The 26,684-nt window shown below is 42.9% G+C and overlaps 1 protein-coding gene and 1 long non-coding RNA gene across 5 annotated transcripts in view; both read left to right on the top strand.

Moving 5' to 3' along the window:
- Window positions 1–26,684, top strand: part of LOC135908158 (cholinesterase-like) — an 828,064-nt gene that overhangs the window by 779,740 nt on the left and 21,640 nt on the right. The gene's annotated exons all lie outside the window — the stretch shown is intronic.
- Window positions 7,427–20,030, top strand: LOC139059989 (uncharacterized). The gene is made up of 3 exons (XR_011514545.1): window positions 7,427–7,726; window positions 8,486–8,597; window positions 19,702–20,030. It is a non-coding gene; the product is annotated as an uncharacterized lncRNA (long non-coding RNA).

Here is a 26,684-nt window from a genome sequence, read left to right as displayed (position 1 = left end):
AATATGGAGTGATTTATCCTTGTTTAGACTTGTTGATTCCTGAGCCCAGACGCGCCGATAGCGTGCAGACGGACTCGGCGGATACGCCTGAGCTTCGGTGGGGACCTATCTCGGCGCGGGTAGCTGGCCAAAGCTAAAATGCGTGTATTTGAGCCCCAGAACCTTCTTTTAGTACAATAGGGAAAGTGGAAGCGCGCGAATCGCCTCAACGTCATTGTCGGTGCGATAATATCAATCAGCGGTAGGCTTCAAACTCGCGGTCCGTTCGAGCGCGTCTGAGCAACTTGTGGATTTCATGTCCACTCTACAACACCATAGAGAAACACTGCGACAACGGCGACAAATTCCTCTCATATGTTACGCGCAAACTACTAAAAAACGCGGCGTCCTCTGCGTCTGCGTGATTTCGTTCAAGAATTTAGCTATGCGCCCAGTCCAAAGGGAAAATGCAAAAAACGAGAGTGATCTTCAGTGTCAAATGTGCATGTATAAACAGGGCAGCTTACGCACCTTTGCACCAAGCTGCGACACGAAATAGAGCGTTATGACCCCAAGATATAACGTTATTTAGGACAAGAGACTAGTATCAAGCTATGAAATTGTATAAAGGATTTAATATTCAGCAACGATCGTCCTCGCGCATTTATTGTGTGACGGAAACTCAGAAAAACTGTGGAGGAATCTTGATAATATATTGGAGCGGAAACAACGCGCAGAACCTATTGAAAACATTAGCCTAGAAGGTCGTTTAGTGTCCGAAACAGACATGGTGAATGCGTTTAACGAATACTTCCTGAACAGAGAAACACAAGCGCATACGCACCCGAAAACCACTCTCTCCCTACCTGGAAACCCACACACAATCTTTTTCCGTCCAACTAATGTTGACGAGGTCTGCTCTGTATTTATGGCGATGAAAAACTCTAAAAGCTGTGATTCAGACGACCTGCAGATAAAACCCATAAAATATGTCATACATGATATAGCCCCCATTCTAGTTCATATCTATAATAACTCTATTGCTGAGGGCATCTTTCCATCAAAAATGAAAGTTGCTAAAGTCATTCCAATATATAAGAAGGCTGCCAGGCTCAATATTCAAAATTATCGCCCCATATCAATTTTACCGCACTTTTCTAAGGGACTTGAAAAAATAATATTTATCCAGTTAACATCCTTCTGTGAAAAATATCGCGTTGTCAGAAAGCTCAGTATGGCTTTCAAAAAAACAAATCAACACAGTTAGCACTACTACACCAGAAAGACCATATACTACAAAACTTTGAAAGGAAGCAACTGACAATAGGTATATTTGTAGAATTTACTCAGGCGTTCGATCATATTAATCATAACCTATTATTAACAAAGCTTGATACGTATGGTATCAGGGGCCTCCCACTGCAGCTAATTAAGTCATATTTAGAAAAAAGACGGCAATATGTGCACATAAATAACTTTAAATCGTTTTCTGGAGAAATAAAAACAGGAGTCCCACAAGGAAGCATTCTTGGACCGCTACTTTTTAACTTATACATAAACGATATTGTTCTGATCTATCCCAAGGCTAAATTTATCATATATGCAGACGACACTAGTGCGTTCATTTCATCGGCATCTTATACTAGTTTAATAAACAGCGCAAACGAGTTTCTCCAGAACATATCCTCATGGTCTATAGAAAATTATCTAAAATTAAATTCAAATAAGACAAAAGCCGTAATCTTTTATGCGAAAGGCACGAAGATTCCACAAAGACACACTTCAGAGATGAACAAAGGGAGCATAGAAATAGTAAACGAAATTAAAGTATTAGGTACATACTTCTCTAGTACGCTAAATTGGGATCGACAAGTAGACTCTGTAGTACAAAAGCTTAGCCGTATCACAGGAATGCTAAACAAGAACAGATATCGTCTACCAACATCCGTAAAAATATTAATTTATCACTCACTATTTGCATCGCAGATTAATTATACACACCTTGTGTGGGGCACAACAACTGAAACTAACCTCAGGAAAATACACTTACTACAGAAAAAGATCGTACGTATAATTGCAAATGTGCCATATCACAGTCACAGTGAACACCTTTTTAAACAATACAACATACCTACAATCTACTCTCTATACAACCGCTCTCTCCTTCGTACATGGCACTCAAACTCAAACTCTGAAAACAGCGTATTTAATGAAATTGCTTGTCTGCAAAGAAATACAGCTACCTACATTACCCGACACGGAGAATATTGGTCTATACCCCCTTCAAGAACGAACTACGGTTTGCAAATGACGAAAAATAAAATACCCAGACTGCTTAATACATTACATGACGCTGGTATTGACATCATTAACATAACACGGTCAGAACTGTCGTTACTTATCAGAACTTTCTCCTAAATAATGAATCAAACGTAATTCCTTTCTCACCTGTATTCACATGTGTGTCTTGTTAATGTTTGCAATGACATAATTTTTGCTCGTCCTTTTCTTTCACTTAATAATTCCAATAATAATCGACCATCGATTCTTTTCACCTTTAATTATGCATCGTCAAGTGTACGCGATTTTCACTTTTATTTATGTATTGCCAAGTGTATGTAATGTGGTGGTGCCTACTACCTGCATTGCTTTTATTTGTACTTATCCCATTTCTTTTCTCCCATTTCTTGTCTGTTTGTTCCGTCATAGAAAAGTCTCTTGATTGATGATTGTAAGTATTATTTATATGTAATGTTCTTTGCGTGCGGATGATTGCGCTACTCACTGCCACCATGTAACACGGGGGCTAAGGGCACCTCAAGCTGCCTCATTGCAGCTTTTATCTTAGCCCTCGTCATTGTATTTTAGCAATGGAAACAAATAAAGAAAAGAAAGAAAGAAAGAACCAGCGCGGCACAAACACACCCAGCGCAGTTTCCAGTGTGAACCAGCGAACTGCAGCGAGAACCAGCGCCTGTACAGCACAAACCAGTGCGCCCGAGAGTCATGGCAGTGGAACCAGCGTCTCGTCCAGTGAGACCCAGCGTTCTCACTGGTGTCCCAGTCAGTGCCAGCGAGCGCCAGCGTCCCCGTGTGCGATCCAGTGTAAAAAAAAAAATGGCTGTGGCTTAGCCAAGGTTAAGCCCAGGATGCGAAGCATACTAGCCTTTATTTTAGTTGTTGAACCACTGTTTAGCCTGGTGAACTGCTGTTGCTTGGCTATATTTGGTTCGGCTAGACGAAGAAACAATTCATGCAGGCCAGCGCACGAGCTGAGACCCGGCTATGTAGCTACGCGGCCGCAAGCGAGCGCACGAGTTGAGCCTCCGCAGCTGTTATGGCGTCATATGGTAGCTACGCGGCCGCGCGCGGCGCAGCAAGGAAGAGCGTGGTTGTGCGGCTAGTATGCTTCGCATAAAAACGTGCTGGTTTCACACTGGAAGGCACTGGAAGCAACAGACTTGAGCGGCGGCGCTCTCCCTCGCGTTCGGAAAACACCTGCTTTGCGCGCGATCCGCCTTGCAACGCGTCGGAGTGGTTTCCGCGGCGATTCATGTGGTATATAGGAACAAGCCCCTGCAAACATGACCAGAATACTTCGCAGCAAAAAGCTGCAAACAAACGTCTATGCTCAGCACTCCTTCGTTTTACACAAAACGATCTTACTAAACGCGAGTGTCGATGTTATGTCGATGCGATGTTATCAACGCGAGTGTCGCCGCAGCGGAGTGCTGTCTGATATCGCTGGGAGCCACTAGGCTTAGAACCTATATTCGTCAGGACAATAACGTATCTACAATTTTGTCGTGTCTGATGAAAATGCCGCTGGCTGTCTTGACATGGTTGGCAGCGATGAGCAAACACATACGCAAGCCACGCAAACCACTGCGACTCACGATCGCGGTGCTGCCCGCCTATATACGAGTCAACTTGTATCGCGGATGTCGAGTTGTGACTAAATTAATGAAGGTCGTGCCTCAGGGACGGGCTGGCCACTTTTAAAACGCCGGGCCCTTTGGAGCTGGCTAGTTATATAGGTCGAGGTGGTCGTTAAGCACAGTTGCAGAACCAATGAACCAAGAAAAGTGGCCGTCAGCCGACATTGTGTGGCCATGACATAAATAAACTGCCAACATATAAGCAGAACACGCATAATCACGTTACTGTAACCAGAGAGGATGAATAGTGTAACCTAGTGTCTCATGTTACCAATGTTATATGTGCTATGCTGAATGAAATCTCTATAAACTTACGCCAAGACAAACTGCCTTAATCTTACTAAACATAGAAAGTTAAGGCTAAGCTTTAATAACATCAGCTTTACACGTGTGACAGGTGGGCCAGTACGTATCGATTCACCCTAGCTTTTGGAACAGGCTAACCTACTGAAACTCCTTCAAAGTGCAAGCTGCTATACCATATCTAATACCGGTCACAATGGACATTTTAATGTCATTGGATGCAAATTACATTCAGTGCAATAAATGCCATTCGACCTGTGGTGGTGGTACACAACAAAAATTGATGTCATTCAGTCATGATATCAATGGCAATCATTGCTAAAAAAAATGGTGAGAGAACAAGAGTAAGGTATATGTAGAACGTCTATGTAGAAAGTCAACTTATTTTAACATAAATATGGCGTGTCACTTCACCAGAATAACACGCATATAAAACTTCCAATTCCAGAATTTCTAGCCACTACAAGCAAAAACAAGGCTTGACCAGCTTAGTAGCCATAGCCAATGAATTGAAGACAAACAATACGACTGACATGGCAGTGCTGGACGACGCTCGGTTGCAGTAGCCGAAGCAGTTAGTTGATGTGTGCTTTGCATTGTGAACAAAGCAATCAGAGGAAGAGGCGAGACTGTCAAATAGATCCATACAGGCGCCCGACTGCTTGCAGTATGACTGACTAGTAAAGCGACTGCCGCCAGACGCCACTGAGGTGGAGAGTAAAAAACATTTTGTGAAAGCCTGCCGTACAGCTTTCCTCTAGTAAAAATAGCAGATGCTTTAAATAACACAAAATTAATTACCTCTTTACATCACTGCTTCTGAAATTATGGATGCTCAATGTGATTTTAGTCATTCACCACGAGTGCAAAGATGACTGATTTTTTTCAGATTCATTTGATTGCAGAAGTAATTCGATTCTAATGGCTATAAATATTGCTGCGTAACAACCGAATAATGTCATTCAATGCTAATGCCATTCGATTCGAATGACAATAAAATTTCCAGTGTGACAGGAGTATAACACAACCGATTGTGAGCCACTGGCCATGTTACCACTATCCATTCATCTTTAGAATGCTGATTAATTACGTTTCAGAATGATTTCATTAAATATGCTAGTCCTATTCCCAAGCCTGTGTGAATCAGTCACTTGTGAAGAAACTTTCCATTTTTCTGTGAATTATGGGTTAGGTTGCTGCATCAGCTCAGATAGGGTACCAGAAATTGTTTCTACCCGTCAAATGACGAAACTCAAGTCTACAGTTACCTTCATTGCCTTTACATTGCACTTATTGTGCAAAGTATAAATGGTATTGCAGCTTTCGAAAAACCGATTCAAAATCAGCTATTTATTTTGCATCCGCATTTTTCTCATGGTGCACATCCTTCTACAGAAATTGCTATATCAATGTCAGCAGTAGAAGCAAAACTAAGGTACATCATTCTTGTCGCAGATTTTTAGATAACATTTGAATATGAAGTATATTGCAAGCAATCAGTGCAGGCTGAAATTATTTATTTGCTTCATGACTTACAAACAACAGGCGATGGAGGAATCAGATTTTGTGTATTCATATAAATACTTTGTACATACAAAGTAACTGTGCACGGCACAACATATAATTCTCCTGAATTCATGGCGAAAGATTGTAACGCATACTGTTGAGTAATATCTCATGGTGTCTTTTTAACTCTAGAAGTGAACAGTGCACCCATAAAATTTTTGTACTTGGAGCAAATTATATGAAGAAATCATATATACTACTTCAGATGAGTAAACAATTACATTTGCCTTTAACATAGTTCACAGCCCTCAGCACTGAGAACATGCTAGAGATATTGACACATCATAGCAAGATTCGCATACTGTAACAAGTTTAGATATTTTGCTTTACAGCTCGATGTCCAGAGCTGGATTGGTATTATCTTTTAAAATTTCCACTCACGCCAATTTTCAAGGAATAAAAAGCCGGATTATTTCAGCCCCATTACAGATATTTGTTTTCTTTATTATCAAGCAAGAACGTCTATAAAAGGCCACTCATTGAAATGCTATAAAGCAGTGATTTGGGCTTGTTGGTAAGACATCGTGAGGCTTATAGCGCGTTAAAAAGACAAGGACGAAGGTGAGACGTGACACAGCCTGTGTGTGTCACGTCTCACCTTCGTCCTTGTCTTTTTAACGCGCTATAAGCCTCACCACTCATTGAAGAAGGCAAACAAAACACAAAATTCCACAATCACAATGCAAGGTCATGCAAACGCCTCGTGGGTTCTATCGCAGATGCAGGTAAATCACAAAGATAACGAGGAAGCACTAGGTAATCGCGTTTATTCGCTGGAACGCACTGCAGCCACTTGGCTGCAAAAACATCGTACACCACCGCACATTTCTAGCACACACCATGTAGGACACATGTACGCTGCAGAGATATGTGTTTTTTTCTGAGGAATGTTCGTGAGTCGCACGATAAACACAGAAGGCACGGGCGACAGGCGCGCAACTCGCGCACATTGAACACACCGGCACGAAAGCAGATGCGGACGACACCGGTGTAACCTGCGCTACACGAGTGATGAAGCCTGGTAGATTTGATGCTTTCCGACTGAAACAGTTACAACATGCACGGAAACATCGCACGCTGCACAAACGTACATCTGATATCGTGTCAACAATTCCTGAGGCTACAGTTGATGTTGACGACAGCAGAAAGTTATTTAAAACGAAGTGACAACGCACGTAGCACGGGCAGGAGCTCATAACGTCATGAAAAAACTTCAATACAGCTGACTTGAAGTGCGGATCTCGGAGGCCATACTTTTGCTGGCTGCATACGGCAGAAGTTGTTCAAAATCGAAAATACGCCATAAAGTTTTTTTCTACAGTGAAGTACAGCGTGCAATATAGACGCTTCAATGTTGTTGTTTTTTTTTTGTCTCACAACTATACCTAGTTGGGCGCAATACAGCACAAAATGAGTGCGTACTGTTTAATATTAAGGTATCACGGGGGCCACACAACCGCACAGGTCTACAAATGACGCTCGCCTCATGCGATCGGTTGGTGGCGCAACCCACCAACCTGTTTCAAAGGAGACGCTCATAGCATTCATTCGTCTACACTGCTCTCTATTTTGCAACTGCCGGTCACCGGTCGGTTGCGCGAGCCGTTGTGACGTGTTTGTCTAATCGTGTTGTTGTGTGTTTGGTGTAACGAAATGGGACTTAGTTCGCGAACACAGAAGTGCCAGAAGATAGCTTGTGTCTCTCTGAAAACTCGCCATATACGTGGCGTGCCAGGCAAATGGCTACCAACGATTTTCATGCCCTGGAGTGCGTTCTCTTTTGTGTCTGGTTGTGGGAAGTTCGCTGGACGTCGCAACGAAATAATGTGTATTATTAGCGTGCCTCAGCTCGTCCACTACGTAACAGCGTGTAGGCTGGGTGTCGACGCAGCACCGGCAACTTGGAGAGCGCTTTTCGACCGCGTCGTACCATTCAAAAGGTAAGTAATCGTGCGTGCTAACTACACGTGTATTGTGCGTGCTTCTCGTGCGTGCACAGAGTGCACGAGCGTAAAATAGAACCAATAGAACTGCCACGGCAACTGTGGAACCCATGCTGATGCTTGCTGAGCGCTGGTTGTCAGAACTTAGCTAGGCAAGTTTATTGTCTTAATGCGAAATTGAAAATGATTATAAGCGTTTTCTTCCGTTGAGAAAGATTACGTTCGGAAATAATCGTGTTCATCCTGTGCGCCTGTGCGTGAGCTCCCGCTTTTCTGCTTAAGTTGCATAACAACGCTCATCTGCATCTTGACAGATTCTAACTGCAATTACGTTTCCTCGCGTATATATGCTTCTACGTTGTAAATAATCTCTGCTTACGCGGTTCGGAATTTACGAGTAGTTTTAGAAAAAAAAAAACGTAAGCAGTCAAAGCTTGCAACTGGTACAGCTTAATAAAAATTTTTAGGACAAGATGTGTTGACATAACTTATGCATAACTAAACATGACACGAGACAGTTGCTTATACTAAGTCATGAAAAAATTGAATTGGTATGTAAACAAAGATTTCTTTGTAATGTGTTGCTGCTGTGTGCGTGTCAAAAATTTCACGGTGATGAAGGGGTCCCTCTGTTGCCACCCTTCATTATAGCAAACATTATTTTCGTGACTATTTTTAGATGCTCCTTGCATGTGTTCACACTGTGACAGCTTTAATGTGCCACTGCTATAAATTGACTGCGAACTTATTTTGTAGTGGCGAGGCCGTAACCCACACCAGTGTCCACATAATGGAGGAGCCAGCAGAAATGCAGGGAAACCTCGGATGACTGCCATAGCGCAGTGTGTAATCTGATTGCTTGGTTCAGGTATGCATGGTGTGTATGTGTTCCAAAGAGTAGGACCTCGGTATTATTCGTGAATAACTTTATTAACATATTACTCAACACAGCTTACTAAGTAGGCTAAGTATTTTTGCAACTTGCTGCTTATTTGTTTTCATAGCTGTTATGCACATATTGTTTTCTATATAAAACTAGATCTAACATGTCCTGATGTTAAGTATTTTTTCTTGCATCAATTGCTTGGATGCAATTTAAATTTCATTTTTGTTGGACGGAATAGTTCTTGCGGAAACCCGCAAGGTGGAGAGAAGTAATTAAGGGAAAATCGGACATCCACCCATTCGTTGCAACTGCTACAAAGGAAACCTGTACGGCTTCCTCGAAAGAAAACCCTCGAAGTTCAAGAAAAATTCGTCATGGTCCGGGACTTGAACCTGGGACCTCCGCTTTTCCGGGGCAGCCGCTCTACCATCTAAGCTAACGAGGCGGCTAGGAAATGGTAGGGCGAAGTCAAATATGTCAACAGCTGACAAATGCTGTCTGATTTTCCCTTTATTATTTTTAAAAGAGCGTAGGTTTGTGGCATGTTGGTATTCCATAACTTTTAGGTTTTTGGCGCACAAAAAGGGGTGAGAGACAGGTACGACGCGGATACAGCGCTAACTTCCAACAAATGTTTTATTCTACGAAGCGGTACACATATATATAGGCAACAGACAACAGCGTACGCATGCGCGTATGTACTGGTTTCTAATCAAATGAGACAGCAACGAGACATGTGTAATGGAAAGTTAAGATGATATCAAAGATGAAAAAGTGACCATGCATAGCCAAAAAAGTTTTTGTAATTGCAAGATTAAAATGCCATCTCCGTCAAGCCACCCTCTGTGACGTTTAAAAAATCTAATTCTTTTTTTGAAAGATCGATTGAAGGGGCGTGCTAACACAGATTATTGAAGCGGCGAAGATCGCTAGTTTGGGGAATGCTCGTGTTAGCGCACCTTCATTCGATCTTTCAAAAAAAAATTTGATTTTTTTAACTTGTCACAGAGGGTGGCTTGATGGAGATGGCATTTTATTTGCCAATGGCAGAATAACTGCCACTGGCAAATACTCATTTGATGAGCGTGAACTTTTTGAAATGATACATGAAGGTCATTATTCACTGTGCTGCAGTTACCAGCTCTAACATATGGGTAACAGCACAATCATGATCACTAGAAAGGGGACACATACACACAGTGCTGGCAAACAACTGGTTTTATTGGCAAGGATAGCAACCTTATATATGCCAGTGAAGCAAAGGAAATGAAGGGGATAACATGTCAAGGGTGATAGCGTGCTAACCACTTAAAGCAAGATACAGCCAACCAAGCGCGACAATATGCAAACAATTATTTTTCTTAGCCATCTGAAGCCCCGGTAGCCACATGCAGAAGATCAAATTCAGCATCAAAGAGAGCAAGAGAAGGTGTGCTAAAGCACCTGCTACCAAATTTTCTAATGTGGTAGGCTTCTAAACTGATGCGTGCGGTCTCGTCACTGCCCTTTCCTAGAATCATCTCTTTCAACCAGGCCACCCAATCCGTATGCTTGCTAACGTTCGCAACTAAATGTGCATATTTATCATCTCGTTGCTTCTTTTTTTCACTTTTTGAGTGTGTTCCCCTAAATGGTCATTGACACAGCGACCAGTTTCGCCGACATAAACCACCCCACATGACATGGGGATGCAATACACCACTCCAGTGGAACATTTTACTAACGGCGGTTGGTGGTTCTTCTGGCATCCACGTTTTCTGGCATTACAGATATGTGGCCACAACTTTCCCAGATTAATTGGGGCAGAGGAACAAACTGGCACACCATGCCCACTTGCCACCTTCTTAAGATTGTGGGAAAATTTATTAATGTAAGGGACCACCTCTGTCTTACGTGCCTTCCATTGATCCTCAGCCATTGTACTTCCTGATCCTCACTTGAATTTTGGAAGTAGGATTTCAGAAACGGCAGTCAAGACCAAGACGGGGAACCTGCAGCCAAAGGTGGCTTGCCTGATTATTAAACGTGGTCTTAATCTGATGTGGGCACAATTTTTGGAGAGCTGATGCCATACGCAACACCGCTATACCTCTTTTAATTGTCTTAGAGTGTGCCGAGTCAAAGGGCAGCAACTCCTTCTTAGCTCGTCGGTAGTAGCCCCAGCAAACATGTCCATCACAGAACCTGATTTCTAGGTCTAAAAACTGTAAACTTGAAAGGCACGGGAGTTCATGGGTGAAACGCAACCAATGCCCATGTTTGCTAAAAATAGAAAATATTTTGCCTAATGTAGAGGGGTAGGGGAAGGTGGGCTGCTTTTTTAAAAGCACTAAAACATTCTCAATATACCTAAAAATTTTAAAACCGGCATCCATTAAACATCTGTTCCAGTGCATTTTCCACCTTGGCCAGAAAAATGTCAGAAAGAATAGGGGCTACGCACGAGCCTATGCAGATGCCATCGCGCTGCAGAAATGACTACTCGTCAAATACAATAAATGTAGTTAATTTAGAGAAAATGAGGTATCCACCATATCGTAGCAATTGCTACAAAGGAAACCCATGCGGGTTCCTTAAAGAAAAGCCTCGCAGTTGAAAAATTCGTCCTAGTCCGGTACTCGAACCCAGGACCACTGCCTTTCCAGGGCAGCCACTCAACCAGCTGAGCTAACCCGGTGGCTAGCAGGTAGTAGGGTAGCAGATGTCAATCGTAGCAAATATTTGCTACGATTGACATCTGCTACCCTACTGCTTTGGCGGATGTCTAATTTCTAATTTTCCCATAAATAATTACTTACCTTCACCTTGCGGGTTTCCGCAGAACTATTACCGCAATAGAAGTAGAGTTCAAATGAAACTGCAATAATGATAGAAAGTTATGAACAGACAAACCGACAGTGTTCTGGAAGGATACGTCGCCATTTTCAATGCAGTCTTTGACACACGCTAGCAGTTGATCCTGCGGAACGGAATGAAGCAAGTCCTGCACGTCTGCTGAAAAACCGAAACCAACATGATCATTTCCCTCTTAAATCTACTACTGCGACTGATTGCTTTAGAAGAAATGGATCGTTCAAAGCTAGCGTCTTGAGCTTCTTAGCAAAAACTGGCAAACACACTTCGGCCACGATCCCTCTTCACTAAAAATAGTGCTAAATGGAACTTCGGGCTTATGTGTCTTGGCTGTGAAAAACCCCCTCAAACTGTTCCCTCTGCTGTTAGATATGTCCCTGGCAAACTTTTTGAGGTCTAATTGCTTACAAAACTCAACGAACTTGGTTTTTACTTGCACTTCACTTTTCTCTCCGAGGTCAAAGTTCTTATTAGCCGCTAGCAAACCTTTTTCATTGTAAATTCCCTTAGGTAAAACAATGAACCCACCCTGTTTGTCAGCTTGCATAAGCATCAGGTTGTTACTCTTAAAGGAAGAGATGTCATTCAACAATCTAGTACGGTACTACTCCGGGGTTTTCGGAGCAAACTTTCGCAGGCAGTCAGTACCTTCAAGAAGGCAGCTGTCCCGATTATCATCTTTTCCTGAGTGGCCACTTTTTGATTCATTGCAGTGATATCATGAGCAGGAACATCAGCTTGGACCCCAAATTTGGATCCTTTCTGCAGAGGTTGCAGAATCTTCTCTGGTATATGGACGTCGCCCATGGCACTGACATTGGCTCAGACGCAACTGGCTAAGGCGATCGGTCTGTAGGAGGAGAGCTCGTTAGGGTATTTCCCCGGTTTAAGCAGGCCTACAACGCGACTGCATTTCCAAGAATCTGGAACATTTCCTGTCTCCCACATCATATTATAATAAGATAGAAGAAGACGTCATGATTCGATGCCAAGATGGGTAACCTCGGCACCAGGACAGACGGAATCGCTTACGATTACCAAGGGAATTTACAATGAAAAATTTTTGGTAGCGGCTAAGAAGAACTGTGTCCCTGGAGAGAAAAGTGAAGTGCGAGGAAAAATTAAGTTCGTTGAGTTTTGTAAGCAATTACACCTTGCAAAGTTTGCCAGGGACATATCTAACAGCAGAGGGAACAGTTTCAGGGGGGTTTTCAGAGCCAAGACACATAAGTCCAAAGTTCCATTTAGCACTATTGTGAGTGAACAGGGATCGTGGCAGAAGTGTGTTAGCCAGTTTTTGCTAAAGAAGCTCAAGGCGCTAGCTTTAAACGACCCATTACTTGTAAAGAAATCAGTCGCAGTAGTACAGTTCTTAGAGGGAAGTGATCATGTTGGTTTCGGTCTTTCGGAAGATGTGCTGGAGCTGTTTTATTCTGTTCCACAGAATCAACTGCTAGCATGTGACAAAGAGTGCATAGAAGATAACGGCGATGTATCCTTCCAGAACACCGTTGGTTTGGCCGTTCATAATTTTCCATCTTTATTGCAGTTTTATTCGAACTCGACTTTTATTGTATTTGACAAGCAGCTGTTTTTGCAGTGCGATGGCATCTGCATAGGATCTTGCGTAGCCCCTATTCTTTATGGCATTTTTCAGGTCAAGGTGGACAACACACTGGAACAAGTGTTCAATGGGGGGCCAGTTTTTAAAATTTTTAGGCATGTTGACACTTATTTGGTGCTTCTATAAACAGCAGCCCACCTTCACCTACCCCTCTACAGTAGGCAAAGTGTTATCTATATTTAGCAAACATGGACGTGAGTTGCCTTTCATCCTTGAACTCCCGGACCTTTCAATTTTAGGTTTTATACCTAAAAATCACGTTCACTGATGGACATGTTGGCTGGGCCTCCAACCCACGGGCTAAGGAATTGCTGCCCTTTCACTCGGCGCACTCCAAGACAATTAAGAGAAGTATACAAGCGTTGCATAAGGAATAGGCTCTCCAAAAATCGTGCCCACATCAGATTAAGCTCAGTTTTCATAATCAGGTAAGCCGTCTTTCAGCTGCAGGGTTCCCCATCTTGGTCTTGACTGCCACTTCAAAAGTCCTCCTTGAAAAGTTCAAGTGTGGATGTGGAAGTACAATGGTTGAGGATCAACTGAAGGCACCTAAAACGGAGGTGCTCCCTTACATCCACAAACTTTCCCACAATCTTAAGGTGGCAAGTAGGCACGGTGTGCCAATTTGTTTTTATGCCTGAAATAAGCTGGGAAAGTTGTGTCAATGTATATGTAATGCCAGAAGAACCACCAACCACCGTTAGTAAAATGTTCCACTGGAGTGGTGTCTTGCATCCCCATGTCATGTGGGATGTTTTCTGTCCGTGAAATTGCTTGCTGTATCAATGACCGTTCAGGGGAACACCCTCAAAAACTGAAAAAAAACACTAGATGAGAAATATGCACATTTAGTTGCACACGTTAGCAAGTATACGGATTGTGTGGCCCAGTTGAAAGTCATGACGATTCTAGGAAAGAGCAGTGACAAGACTGCGCGCATCAGTTTAAAAGCCTTCCACGTTATAAAATTCGGTAGCAACTGTTTTAGCACCCCACACTTTGCTCTCTTTGATGCTGAATCTGATCTTCTGGGTGCGGCTATCGGGGCTTCAAATTGCAAAGGAAAAGAAAAATTATTGTTTGCGTTTTGTTGTGTTTGGTTGGCTCCATTGCGCTTGTGAACTTGGCACGCTGTCACCCTCGACATGATTTTCCCTTTCATTTCCCTTGCTTCACTCTGGCATATACAGGGTGTCCCACATAACGTGAGCCAAGAATTTAAAAATGAAAGGCGCGTGTGAAGGGAATTGAACGAAACCCATACTATTCGGAATAGCCTATAGTAACTCAGACAATTTTTTTTGTTTTCCCCATAACTTGCTAATTAAATAAGTTTAATTACAGAACTTTTAGTTATTGGCTGAGAACCCCAAGTATGGTACGCAGATTTGTAGAGCACCTTCAGAAACCACCGATCGAGTTCTGTCCTTTACTAAATGCCTCATGTAGTCCCTTTTTCCGGGTTACAAAGAAAGCCCATGAAATATGAAGAAGGCCACGTGATGGAGCATGCTGGTGACGAGAAAGTGGCAGGGAATTCTTTATCTCATTGGCACCGCTCCGCCTGCAGCATGCATTTTCGCCATCATCCGACGGGAGCTTACCTTGTTCACCGAAGGCACGCTTGAGAAGAGCACAATACCATTGCGCTGGCACTCTGTCACGGGCCTTGTTTCATATTTCGCGGGCTTTCTTTGCAACTCAGAAGAAATGACTATGTGAGACATATCGTAAAGCAAACAACTCGATCGGTGGTTTCTGAACGGGCTCTACAAATCTGTGTGCCATACTTGGGGCCCTCAGCCAATAATTAAAGAGTTGGGTAAATAAATTTGAATATTTGGTGAGTGATGGGGAAAACAAAGGATTGTAGCAGTTACTATAGGCTATTGCGAATAGTATGCATTCGGTTCAGTTCGCTTCCAACGTGCCTTTCATTTTTTAAAAAATTATTGACTCAAGTTATGTGAGACACCCTACAAGGTGTGCTGAGACACGCAAGGTGTGCTATCCTTGCCAATAAAATCGGTTGTTAGTTAGCGCTGTGTGTACATGTCTGCCTTCTTGTGGTCTGTTTGTGCTGTTACCCATATGTTTAGAGATAAACCAACTCTCCCAAACGAAGTATTGATGACGTTACTGCAGTACTGAGGTGTTTTCTAGTAAGTTTGATTTTTTTCTCTCCCATTAAAAAAAGTTTGGCAAGCTACGCCCCTTCATGCAAGTAGGCATTGTAGCAGTTAAGAGTCTATGTCCAGTTACATTATTTTTCACCTTAAGTAAGCACAGCATAGATCACATAGTTAGCTGATAGATCCGTGTATTGATGCTCAATCATTAAAGAGCACTATTTTGTACATAGTGCTCAATTGTCTGGTTGCTTTTGCTGTAGCATTTGCTTGTTGTTGCTCATGGAATGAATTGAATTTCAACTCCACCACATAGAACATTCCGATTGGCACTTCTGTAATTTTAATAGTGATAATCAACCAACAAGCCCTAATTCAACAGCTGTCATGAATAATTTCTAATGCTTGGGGTCCCTTTTCATGTGTTCTGTTTCACACTATGTATTTGGTCAGCACAGTGGGCATTTTTCTAATGAGTCTGCTTGGTGCTGTTGAGGTCAGAATATCTTCAACCAGCAAGTCTAAATTATAATGCTATCAGTAAAACTTCGATTACTGGGCAGATGAAAGCATTTTATCTCATTCTAAACGTATCTTTGTTGTAACCACCAGTGTCTAGAGCAAGTATCATATGCACAGCAACTCACAAGTATTTAAGTTGGATGGGCGAGCATCTATAGCTAAGTATACCTGTGCATATACTTTCTACATATTAGCTAGTGTTTTAGCCACACGAAACAGCCTATGTTGTGTTTGCTGAAGTCAAATTTATGGTTGATGCACCTGGTTTTTGTTGTGTACTTACACTTCTGTGGTCTCTTAAGCACTGTAGTCGTGTGACAGCTGAAGTATTGCAGTAGTGTCGAAGTTAGCGGGCTATACTATGCGAACACATACCTATCACCGTATTCGTGCATTTTCTGAGAACCAGCTGTGTTCACTAGTTGAAATTTGTAGTGTCCTTATGAGTTTGCCGTTCAGTTCATGTAACCTTTCAGGACAGAATTTGCACAGGGAGGTAAGGGAGACCATACAACATGACTGCTGCTAACAACTGTCTCTTTAGTTTCATGGAAGGATTAAAAATAACAATATCACTGGATATGTGCTTATATTGTGCACAAGTTCTTTCAGAGGGGAGATGTAAGTTGTGATATAAAGGCATTAAACCACGATAAACAGTATTTGCATAAAAAGAAAAGTAAATATGTGCAGAATAATTTCTATTGCTTGTCATCTAGAAAGGACGCTTTTTTTGCATTGACAATAAAGGCTGGCTCACACGTTTTATTTATATGGTACGCCTCACTGATTTCTCTCGTCAATTCTTCACCGTGGGTGGAAACAGATGAACGATCTTAATTTAGCCTGAGGCCCTATCGCGGCAATGTACGTCCTAGTTGGACGAGCATACTGGTGATTTCTTTGGCACACATTTGGCACATTTAGCTATGGCCAGTCTGCCCTGTGTACATTTGACCACATGTGAAAGGAATACAGTACACTGCCTCTCACAGACACTAGACAAACTTGCTTTAACGAAGCAAACCTCGTTTGCCTGCTCGCCTTTCTCAATTCACTTGTGTACTGTTGTGCATGTGTATACATATGTATGTGTGTACAAATGTGTATCCCTAGCAAGCAGTCTACAAGAGAATTGATAAAGGCAACCAGGCTAGGGAGGCTTGCTTAGTTAAAGATACCACCAAATTTGTCTTGCGTCCGTTAGCAGTAGTGTAGTCTATTCCTTTGATGATCTGTATATTTGGTCAAATGTACATTGGGCAGACTGGCTGGTGCCTCAACATGCACCCAGGAGAGCACCATATGTCCCACATGACAATGCATTGACATGACTGGTGCTATGCATCAGATTTAGATTGTTCATCTGTTTTGTTCACCTCTGGTAACTGAATGGCCAACAAAATCAGTAAGGAATACCACTTAAATACTGGCACGTGTCAGTCCGCTCTCATTATTATTGCATGAAAATGAGGAACGCTCTCTAAATGACACAGAATATCAATCACTCTGTGCTTTCTAATTCTATTTGTTATGCAACATTTGCCCTCATTCTAAAAGAACGTTTGTGCAGTACAAGTGCACATGCAGTGTAAATAATTTCTTTATTTCTTCCCATAAAATAAACATTTAAACATTGAATTGGTAGCTTTTGTGCCCCGTGGTCTCTCTTCTGTCCCTTGTTCTGTACGCAAAAGTTAAACATGAACATGCACCAACTTTCTCAGTTACTCATCAGTCAGTGTTGATAAACTCAAAATGTTTCCAGCCAGAACATCCTTACCATTTATGTCACGTCCAGTCAGTATACTACTACTCTGGCTTTTCATAAAGCATGCTAATATGTACTTCTGCATTTATAGTTTATGTAATGATAGCCTAACAGCACAAGCCAAGAGTTGTAGATATACAAGCTGTATTTTGCCTATCACTAATTGTTTAGAGGGTGATCAGAGGCGGAAACTAAGAGAGCTCTTCTGATTGGCTGGTACAACCTGTACAACACCACAGTAACTTTCTCTTAAGCGAGTTCGACTTTGCTAAATGCCATGCTGTTGTAGTGCAACAAACTGCAAAACGAAAGATACGAAAGGACAGAAAGAAGGGAAAGAAAGATGGCACTACACTCAAACTGTTTATTAGGCACAAAACTTGCTACATATATATTGCGCACACTCTTGACATCAGGGGCAGCAAAAACAGTGATAGGTCATGTTGTTCGTGTGAAACCCAACATTTTCATTTCCACATCATATAAAAACATATGTTTGACTAACACATGCTTGACCACTGATCCGAATGTGATATGCCTCTAGTAGTTCCCGCGAGGTTGTATCTCTACTCTTACCTGGGATTCTCACCTCAGGAAAACGTGGCTTACAGGAGCACGATTTGCAATGTGGAGAGAGATGGGTGTTCATACCCTTTTTTAAATTGTTTTTGTTCCCTCATTCGGTCATTCACACACTGGCCAATCTGCCCGACACAGGTTTTCCATAACATAGCAGTGTCTGGTAAACCACGGCAGTGGACCGCTTTTCCACATAACGTTTCTGTCTAGTTTCAAGCATCATGTCCAGCAGTATTTAAATTCCAGATTTCCTCATTCGGTCATCACCTAGTGGCAGAAACCTCGCTGCAGCAACTCAGATGTAACAATAATCTGAAGGGGAGTGAGGGAAGTAAGCACGATTCCCAAAGAAAGGCTCAGGTGGCACCTTATTACCACAGGATGAGCCACAGCCTCAAGGCGGCGAACAGGTATGAGGTACCTGTTGTTTTCTTCCTCGAACAAGCTGTCTTGCCTATGTCCCTGAATCATAGAATGTGCAGTGCAAACATATAGTCAAACATGCAAAATGCTACGTGGAAAAGTGTTCCACAGCTGTGGTTTATCAGATACCGCTATGTTACAGGAAAACCTACATCGGGCAGACTGGCCGTTGTGTGAACGACTAAATGAGGGAACATGCAAACAATTTAAAAGCGCATGTGAACGCCCATTTTTCTGCGTATTGTATACCGTGCTGCTGTACTGTAAGCCACGTTTTTCTGTGGTGAGAATCCTAGGTAAGAGTAGCGATAAAACTGCGCAGGAAGTGCTAGAGGCATGTCACATCCGTATAACTGGTCAAGCGTGTGTTAGTCAAACATCTGTTTTGTTATATGATGCAAAAAGAAATTGTTGGGTTTGACGCAAACAAAAAGACCTGACACTTCCTCTTTTCTTCCCCTGATGTCGAGAGTGTGCGCATATATATGTAGCAAGTTTCGTGTCTAATAAACAAATGAGTGTGGCGCCATCTTTCCCTTTTTTCTGTCCTTTAGAGCCTTTCTCTTTCCAGTTTTTTGTGCTAAAACACCATGCCGTACAACCTGTACCACTTTCTACGCTTCACAAAGCTGAATGTCAACTTGGGCTCACTGAAACTGGTTATGTATTGCTGGTGTAGTCTTTAAAGATTGCTTTCAAACAGAGATAAGCCGTATAATTTTGTGTGGAGCCCCTACACTAATGCTACTGGACATACTTCTTTTTGCTGCCAGCAGTTAGTGACATAAAACCAATGGCCGATTGCACAAACAATAAAAATGCATAAAAAATGCTTGATGTCAGATTTCTCAGGTTCCTGTAAACAAAGCAAATTAGCTGCTTTAATGAGAAAGTTTGGCAGACTGGGTGGGAATAGAACCTGGGGTGAGAAACAAGGACACTTCTATGATGGCATAATATCCATATCGTTTTGGAAGTAACCGTTGCAGATGTAAATGCTACTGAGGGTGAGCTGTGGGTCGTGCCAAGAACTAGGTCCTTAAAATCGGTTGTCAGTCCCTTTAAAGTGTGCCTACTGTGTGTGTCATATTGTGCACGTCACATTGCAGCCATCTGGTTCACTAAAGATGCTTTCACGTTCCTACACGTAAGCAGTCTTAATATGTCTCTGCCCTTTTATTGCAGGTACACCTAGGAAATGTAAACATTGATGAGGAGTGGCACCTGCTCTAGTGCCATGGCTTGGACTCTGTTCTGCAAAGAACCGGCGAAACTGGTGTGGGGCGTTCTGGCACTCAGGATAGGAGCATCACAGGGGCTCTTTGGTGGTGCCTTCTGAACGACTGCAATGTCATTGAGAAGCCGGCATTGAGCCTTCATAAATTGGAAGCTGTGGACAGTATCATCGACATTGTTTCAAATTTGTTTGTGTAATGTTTGTAACAACACATGTATTACAGTGAAATGATTAATTTTCCAGATGCACTTGATGCATATCTTTCGAGATGTGGTGCCCCTGACCGTAGCCTAGCAGACATGCTGAGAGAAATAAGTAAGCGTGTAATTGCAAACATGTTTGCATGCAGTCAACCTCATTATTTGAAGTCGTGGGGGCATCCATGCGAAATGCCAGGACTAAGCAAACGCAACCAAAATGGTTTAAAATATATATTTATGTTTCCGCTTCCCACGGGAGCCTTGTTCACAATGAAACCAGCAGCAGAATAGGTAGCGTTATCTGCAGCTCAAAACACGATTAAGGTACTTGGCATACATGGACATGGATGATTAGAGATTCAAGATAAAGACACGCAAAATGATTTCATTCCTTAACAATCGAGCGATATTTTTCCTAGCTAATTGTGACGTAGTTGCGCAGTGCTCGGCCAGGGCATTCGATGTAAAGTTTCGTTTCTGGACATCATTCCTGTGCTGTTTAAGTCTTTTGTTGGAGTTGCCGGTTTCTTTGATGTAGACATACTGACAGTTCGCACACCAAAGGCCCTACACTACGCCTGGGAACTTGTCGTTTTCCGTACGGTCTTTCACATGCATGAGCTCGTGTTTAAATTTTGCAATGTGCACAGCCTGCACATCGTATGACCACAACGCATGCAAGGGCCTCGCTTATGCAGGGTACATATGGTATTGAAGCCCATCTTTCGGGGGGTCCAGGGTGGTTGGGTACTGCGCAAGCCAGCTGGCACCCTACTGTGTCAATGAAGAACTCAGGGTATCCACAAGCCATCAATTCCCAGTGCACAAGTGAATTGTCTGCCATGTGGTTTTCTGCTGTTGTGGACACATTTTTCACCCAACAAGAGAGAGAGCAGACAACAGGCCTCTTTTGCGAAGCAGGGTGCACCAATGTGTAGTTGAGGTAGCGCCCCATGTGAGTTAGCTTCCTAAACACCTCGAATAAGAGGTTTGGCCCTTTACGTTGCACGAGGCTGTCCAAGAATGACAGTTGGCCTTCACATTCCGATTCTATGGTGAACTTAATTGCTGCTTGCATTACTGTTTAAGTCAGCCGTGAAGAGGTGAACATTCTGTTGTTGCAAAGCTCTGAAACAGTCGACATATCTGAAGAAGACCTTAGGTGTCGATGAAAATGAGTAAACCTTGAGTTAAACCTCGACCTCTTCACGGCTCACCTAAACAATATGCAAGGAAAATTAGGTTCACCATAGAAGTGGAATGTGAAGGTCATCTGCCATTTTTGGACACCGTTGTGCCACGCGAAGGGCCAAACCTGTTATTCGAGGTGTTTAGGAAGCTAACTCACACAGGGCGCTACTTCAACTACACATTGGTGCACCCTGCTTCGCAAGAGGTCTGTTGCCTGGTCTCTCCTTCGTTGGGTGAAAAATGTGTGCACAACAGCAGAAGACCACATGGCAGACAATTCGCTTGTGCAGTGGGACATGATGGCTTGGGGACACCCTGAGTACTTCATTGACTCAGTAGGATGCCAGCTGGCTCACGCAGTACCCACCCACCCTGGACCCCCCCAAAAAACGGGCTTCAATACCGTACATCCGTGGCATAAGCGAGACCCTTGCTCATGTGAAAGGGCACGGCAGGAAGAAGAAATCCTGACAGGCTTGCCAACTGTCACGAATTTCAGCGCTCCAGGAATGGATAGAGACGCAATGCAAATATGTTAAATATTTTTTCCCAAGACACAATATAACCCAAAACGAATGAACAGCAAAGTGCGCACAAAATAAACCCTGTACACAAGAGATATTCACAAAACTAGGTATATAATCAAAACAAATGAGATATTAGCTGTTTAATGTTTATAGTCTGACTGGCCAAGTGACACAGTCCACAAGAATTGGATGTTCTGACTGTCAGAGTAGCAGTGAACGTCGGCATGGCGTGGTACAAGATCACGGGGGTTGCAATGTGGGCTTGTTGGTTATGCATCTTCAAGGGGAGTATGGTAGCGTGATTCAAAGACGGCACAAGAGAAGACACAAAGGGACACACACAGCGCTGTGTGTGTCCCTTTGTGTCTTCTCTTGTCCCGCCTTTGAATCGCGCTACCATACTCCCCTTGAAAGTGGTACAAGATTTCAGCCTGGGTAGTGCCAACATAGCGTAGACATAGACCTTCATTGTGAGTGACGAGGACAAGCCCCCTTACGAGACTTGTATTGCACAGGACGCAGTCTGGACTAGTCGGGCATTGTGTGGCTGACGTGGTCAGGTGATTGTGGCACTGGACAAAGCCGGTTATGGCAGCGTGGCGTTGGGCCGGGGTTGCAGAGCATACTCATGGCGATGTAGTCAGGTCTTGGAAGCTGTTGTTGGACAACTCTTGGAGGTCCTCTCGTCTGTCCATGGTCCCAAGCTACTACTTCCCATCTCCAAAGCACAGCTAGAGAGGCGACTGCCTTGCTTCTCACTCATGTCAGCAATGCACGCTCCTTGGTTTTCCTCCCCTTTTCCTTCAATTTTTCTCTGACACTTCACATGCTTCCTCACCTCATGTATCCATTCTCCATTTCACTGACCAATGTCGTCTGCTCCACATTATCACACATGCTCTGCCGGTGGCTCGTGACAGTGTGAAAAGGGAAAAAGCGTAGCAGTTTGGGCGAGTTGGTATGTCATGACTGTTTTAGGCTTGTAGCGCAGCTCGGAAGTTAGCGCTCACTCTGTTTCCCGTTCCCTTTGATTACCCCTACCTTATTCCTTTTTTGCTCTTCCGAGCTGCGCTACAAGCCTAAAACAGTCATGAAAAGGGAAAGCATGGCAGCAACCATATCCACGTGTCAGTCAGCACTGTTTGTCTTTTGTTTTATCTCATCTGTTGGTACTGTTCCTTGCCAAGGTGGTTTGTATTCAACATATGAAAAGAGTGCAGTGCAAACCGGAAAAGAGATAGTACCCCGGCTTGAATGGAAGCATACTCCTTTGACTTCAGTTGCACAAATGGCCAGGAGTGTACACCTTGAGACACTCTAGTTTATGGTATTGTAGGTCTTGAAGGCTGTGGAATTGGCTAACATGGCTAAAACTTTTCTGCATGCTTCACTTGATGATTCTCGTAAACCGCAAGTGTTCTCAGCATTATGTTGAAATGCCTTATGCCATTTTAATGTGATATTTAACATGCCTCCCTTCTCTGCTATTAGTGCACTTTTTATTTCGTTGCTTATATGTACCTTTTATATACTTATTAGTTGTGTATTATCTACAGTGTCATTGTCTTACAGCGACACTGTTACGAGGTGTTTCCCAATGGTTACAGTCTATATTCTGTTTTTATTTATGTGCAATATATGCAGTGCCATTGAGGCTTCCAAAAACTTAAGTGATGCTGTTAAGAAAAGCTACACTGTGGATGCAGCTGCATTAAATGTAAATTCAATGCTGGTTCGGAGCCTTGAACTTGTTTTGAAACATAATTATCAACAATTATAAAATAAAAGGTACCTGCATGTACCTTGTTTCAATACATAGCTTATTTGCACGGTTTCTTAATAATTCATAATTTTTGTTTCTCGCATTTTATTATACTGGCTTTGTGTTAAAAGTCAGCAAGGACCTTGTATGGCTGCTGCCGTAAAATCAGATGCCAAGCTGCTCCTAGTCTGCATGCAGGCTATCACTAATACAAACAGCCTTGACCATGCTCGAGCGCAGCAGCACTTGCTGTGTGTAAGCAAGGCTGTGAGCCAGCAATCAGGTCTCTTATTCCTCTAAAGGGTGTGAGAAATCTCTTATAATAATGTTGTCAAATTGGCACAGTAAAACTTCATTTGGGCCTAGTTGGTACACAATTCTGAACTTGACGTTACAGTGCAAACACCTAAGACGAACAACATGAAGCGCCAGTGTGTGTCATGTCTTTTTGTGGTTCGTCTTAGGTGTTTGCGCGGTAACGTTAGGTTCAGATTGGCACACTTCTCTGAAAGATTTTTTTTTACTTTTTATCCTTCCCAAGATGTTATGGAATGAAGCTTCCAAAAGTTGTAATCTCAACTAGTCCACATGTTCTTTTATGATGCGGTCTTCAGCACTGCCTGTTTTTTGCCTTTAATCGTCAGAAGTGAGCCCAGGCGGTGGTTCTGAGGCTCTGTAAGCCTTCTTGCACCAGCAGCATTGTCCAGGTGGAATATCAGTAAGGAAGCTTGGATGACGGCCATCAGAAGCCCACTTGTCATTATTCTGCCACTTTTGTTGCTTTTCTTCAGACTGCTTTTTCTTTCAATGTTATTGTGTTAAGAAATTTAGGCATGGTCTATGTTCGGAGCTAAGGACTTGATTCACCGGCGTCAAAGTTCCTAGAGTCAGTCTGTGCAAGGAATCGTGAGGCGGTGCTGCTATTAAGGGGATGCACTTTCACCCACTCTTAAAATCGGGGTACAATACAATGAACATTTTACCATCCCTTACGACTATCTCTTAGCCACAATGTTTACCTTTCGGTAATATGGGGGAAAAAAGGAAAGCTGAACTCTGCTTTATTTAGTCCACTCTGCCTGCTTGTCACAGTAAAAATGGCTCTGTTAGTGCCTATCAGAACTTTCATTTTCCTAGTCATTTAATTTTGAAGTGCAATAAGTGTTTTGGCGTCTTCTCAACTTTTTGCTCCTTTAACTCTTGCACATGTCAATATCAATGAGAAATGATGTCCTCTTTACCTTTTGTAGTACCACACTCTATATTTGTCGGAGAATGTACTGTTATAGCTATGTTATTTCTACAATGACTGCATTGCGCCTTGTTAAGGCACTTGTGGCTGATTTCCATGTATATTTTATGTACTTCATAAGGTCTTGGCTTCGCGGGATCGAATCCCGGCCACGGCGGCCGCATTTCGATGGGGGCGAAATGCGAAAACACCCGTGTACTTAGATTTAGGTGCACGTTAAAGAACCCCAGGTGGTCAAAATTTCCGGAGTCCCCCACTACGGCGTGCCTCATAATCAGAAAGTGGTTTTGGCACGTAAAACCCTATATATTAAAGGTCTTGGCTTAAACCTGCAGCTGGATGAGTTGCTTTCTATTCTTACTGTTTGGTTTGTGCACATAACACATGGGCTAGAATGAATCAAAAACCCGTTGAGAGATTGTGCTTGCATCGTCCATTTCTTCCTTGCCTCTGCTTATGCAATAAATTTATTTTCTACAAAGCACTACTCTGCTTACTTTTGTTTGCATCATCTAGCTTGCAAACCAATATATTGTGTATTTCTCAGTGTGGAAAATCAATATTGAAAATTCTTAAATTGGCATACTAGCCGAGTCATGTGAACAGACACTCCCATATGTTCCTGAAAAAATTGGAGGACGCTTAAGCTTCGCCTTCAAGAGTGGAATGCGACAGCGTTCCCGTCGACCCGCCAAGGGGTGTAAAACAATGGGCAACGGCGCAGCGACTACGCGCCCCGCATCGGATGCGGTGAGCGTCGAGCAACGCAGCGTTCGGCGCGGCAACGAAATGTGCGCCTGAGCAAGCGACGCACGCCTGAGCCTTAGAAACAGCTCGTTTCTAAGGCAACACCGCATTCACTAGAGGTGCTTTTGTACCGCTTTGAAGCATCAAACTCGTGGCTCAGTGGTAGCGTCTCCGTCTCACACTCCGGAGACCCTGGTTCGATTTCCCACCCAGCCCATCTTGCAAGTTATTTTTTATTCATGAAGTGTCTGCTGGAATTTATCGCTCGCGGCCAACGCCGCCGACGCCGACGATACCGGCTTTTGTGCAACACGAGCTCCTTAACGCTGTTGCGTTAAAACTTCCGTGATCAAAGTAAAAAAGTATTCCCATAGCTTCCTGCAAAAGCTCCGTGATGGATGTAAACACATGCTCCCATAATTCCCTGTATAAGCTCCTTGATGGAGATAAACATATACTCCCCTATTTCCCTAAAAAAGCTCCGCGATGGAGCTAAACATTTGCTCTCATAGTTCCCTGCAAAAGCTCTTTTATGGAGGTAAACCTATACTCCCATGGTTCCCTGCAAAAGCTCCGCGATGGAGGTAAACATATATTCCCATAATTCCCCGCAGAAGCTCCGCGATGGAAGTAAACATATACTCCCATAAGTACCTCCACAACCTCCGTTCAGCAGCGGAGTAAATCTTTTACTCCGCCTACCCGGAGTAAATTTACCTCCCATCAGGGAATGCGCTAGAGGACAAATCATTTACTCCCATCTCGGATCATTTTTGCTAACAGTGTGTGGTACACTAGTTTGGGAAACAACTAAAGAAAATATGAAGAAACTTCTTTACTTCAGAAGCGTGTAATACGCCTTGTTTTCGAAGCTCCTTACCTGCCTCACAGAGAGGACATGTTCAACAAGCCTAAAGGTACCCTGAAACAATTTTGACGATTTTCTACAAACGTACTGAGTCGTTAGAGTAGGTCCTTTTGATCATTAATTGGCTCATCTAAATGCTCCGTGTAAAGCGTGTAATTTCTTATAAGTTTTTAAAAATGCACATCGCTGCTGATCGTAGCACACTGTTCGGAGGAATTTTAAACCGCCCCTACCCATATGACACAAATCACCCTAATGAAGTCAATGGGGCGAGCTATCCGATTGGCTGACCAGGGCGCGTGATCGATAATTTTTCCAGCTTTATGGTAAACAAATGATTTTCATAATAGTTGGAATGTTAGTTAATTTGTTTTTATAAAAAGA

This window comes from Dermacentor albipictus, chromosome 1 (assembly GCF_038994185.2).
Source record: "Dermacentor albipictus isolate Rhodes 1998 colony chromosome 1, USDA_Dalb.pri_finalv2, whole genome shotgun sequence".
Classification (NCBI taxonomy): domain Eukaryota; kingdom Metazoa; phylum Arthropoda; class Arachnida; order Ixodida; family Ixodidae; genus Dermacentor; species Dermacentor albipictus.
This window is presented reverse-complemented; position numbering and strand designations above follow the sequence as displayed.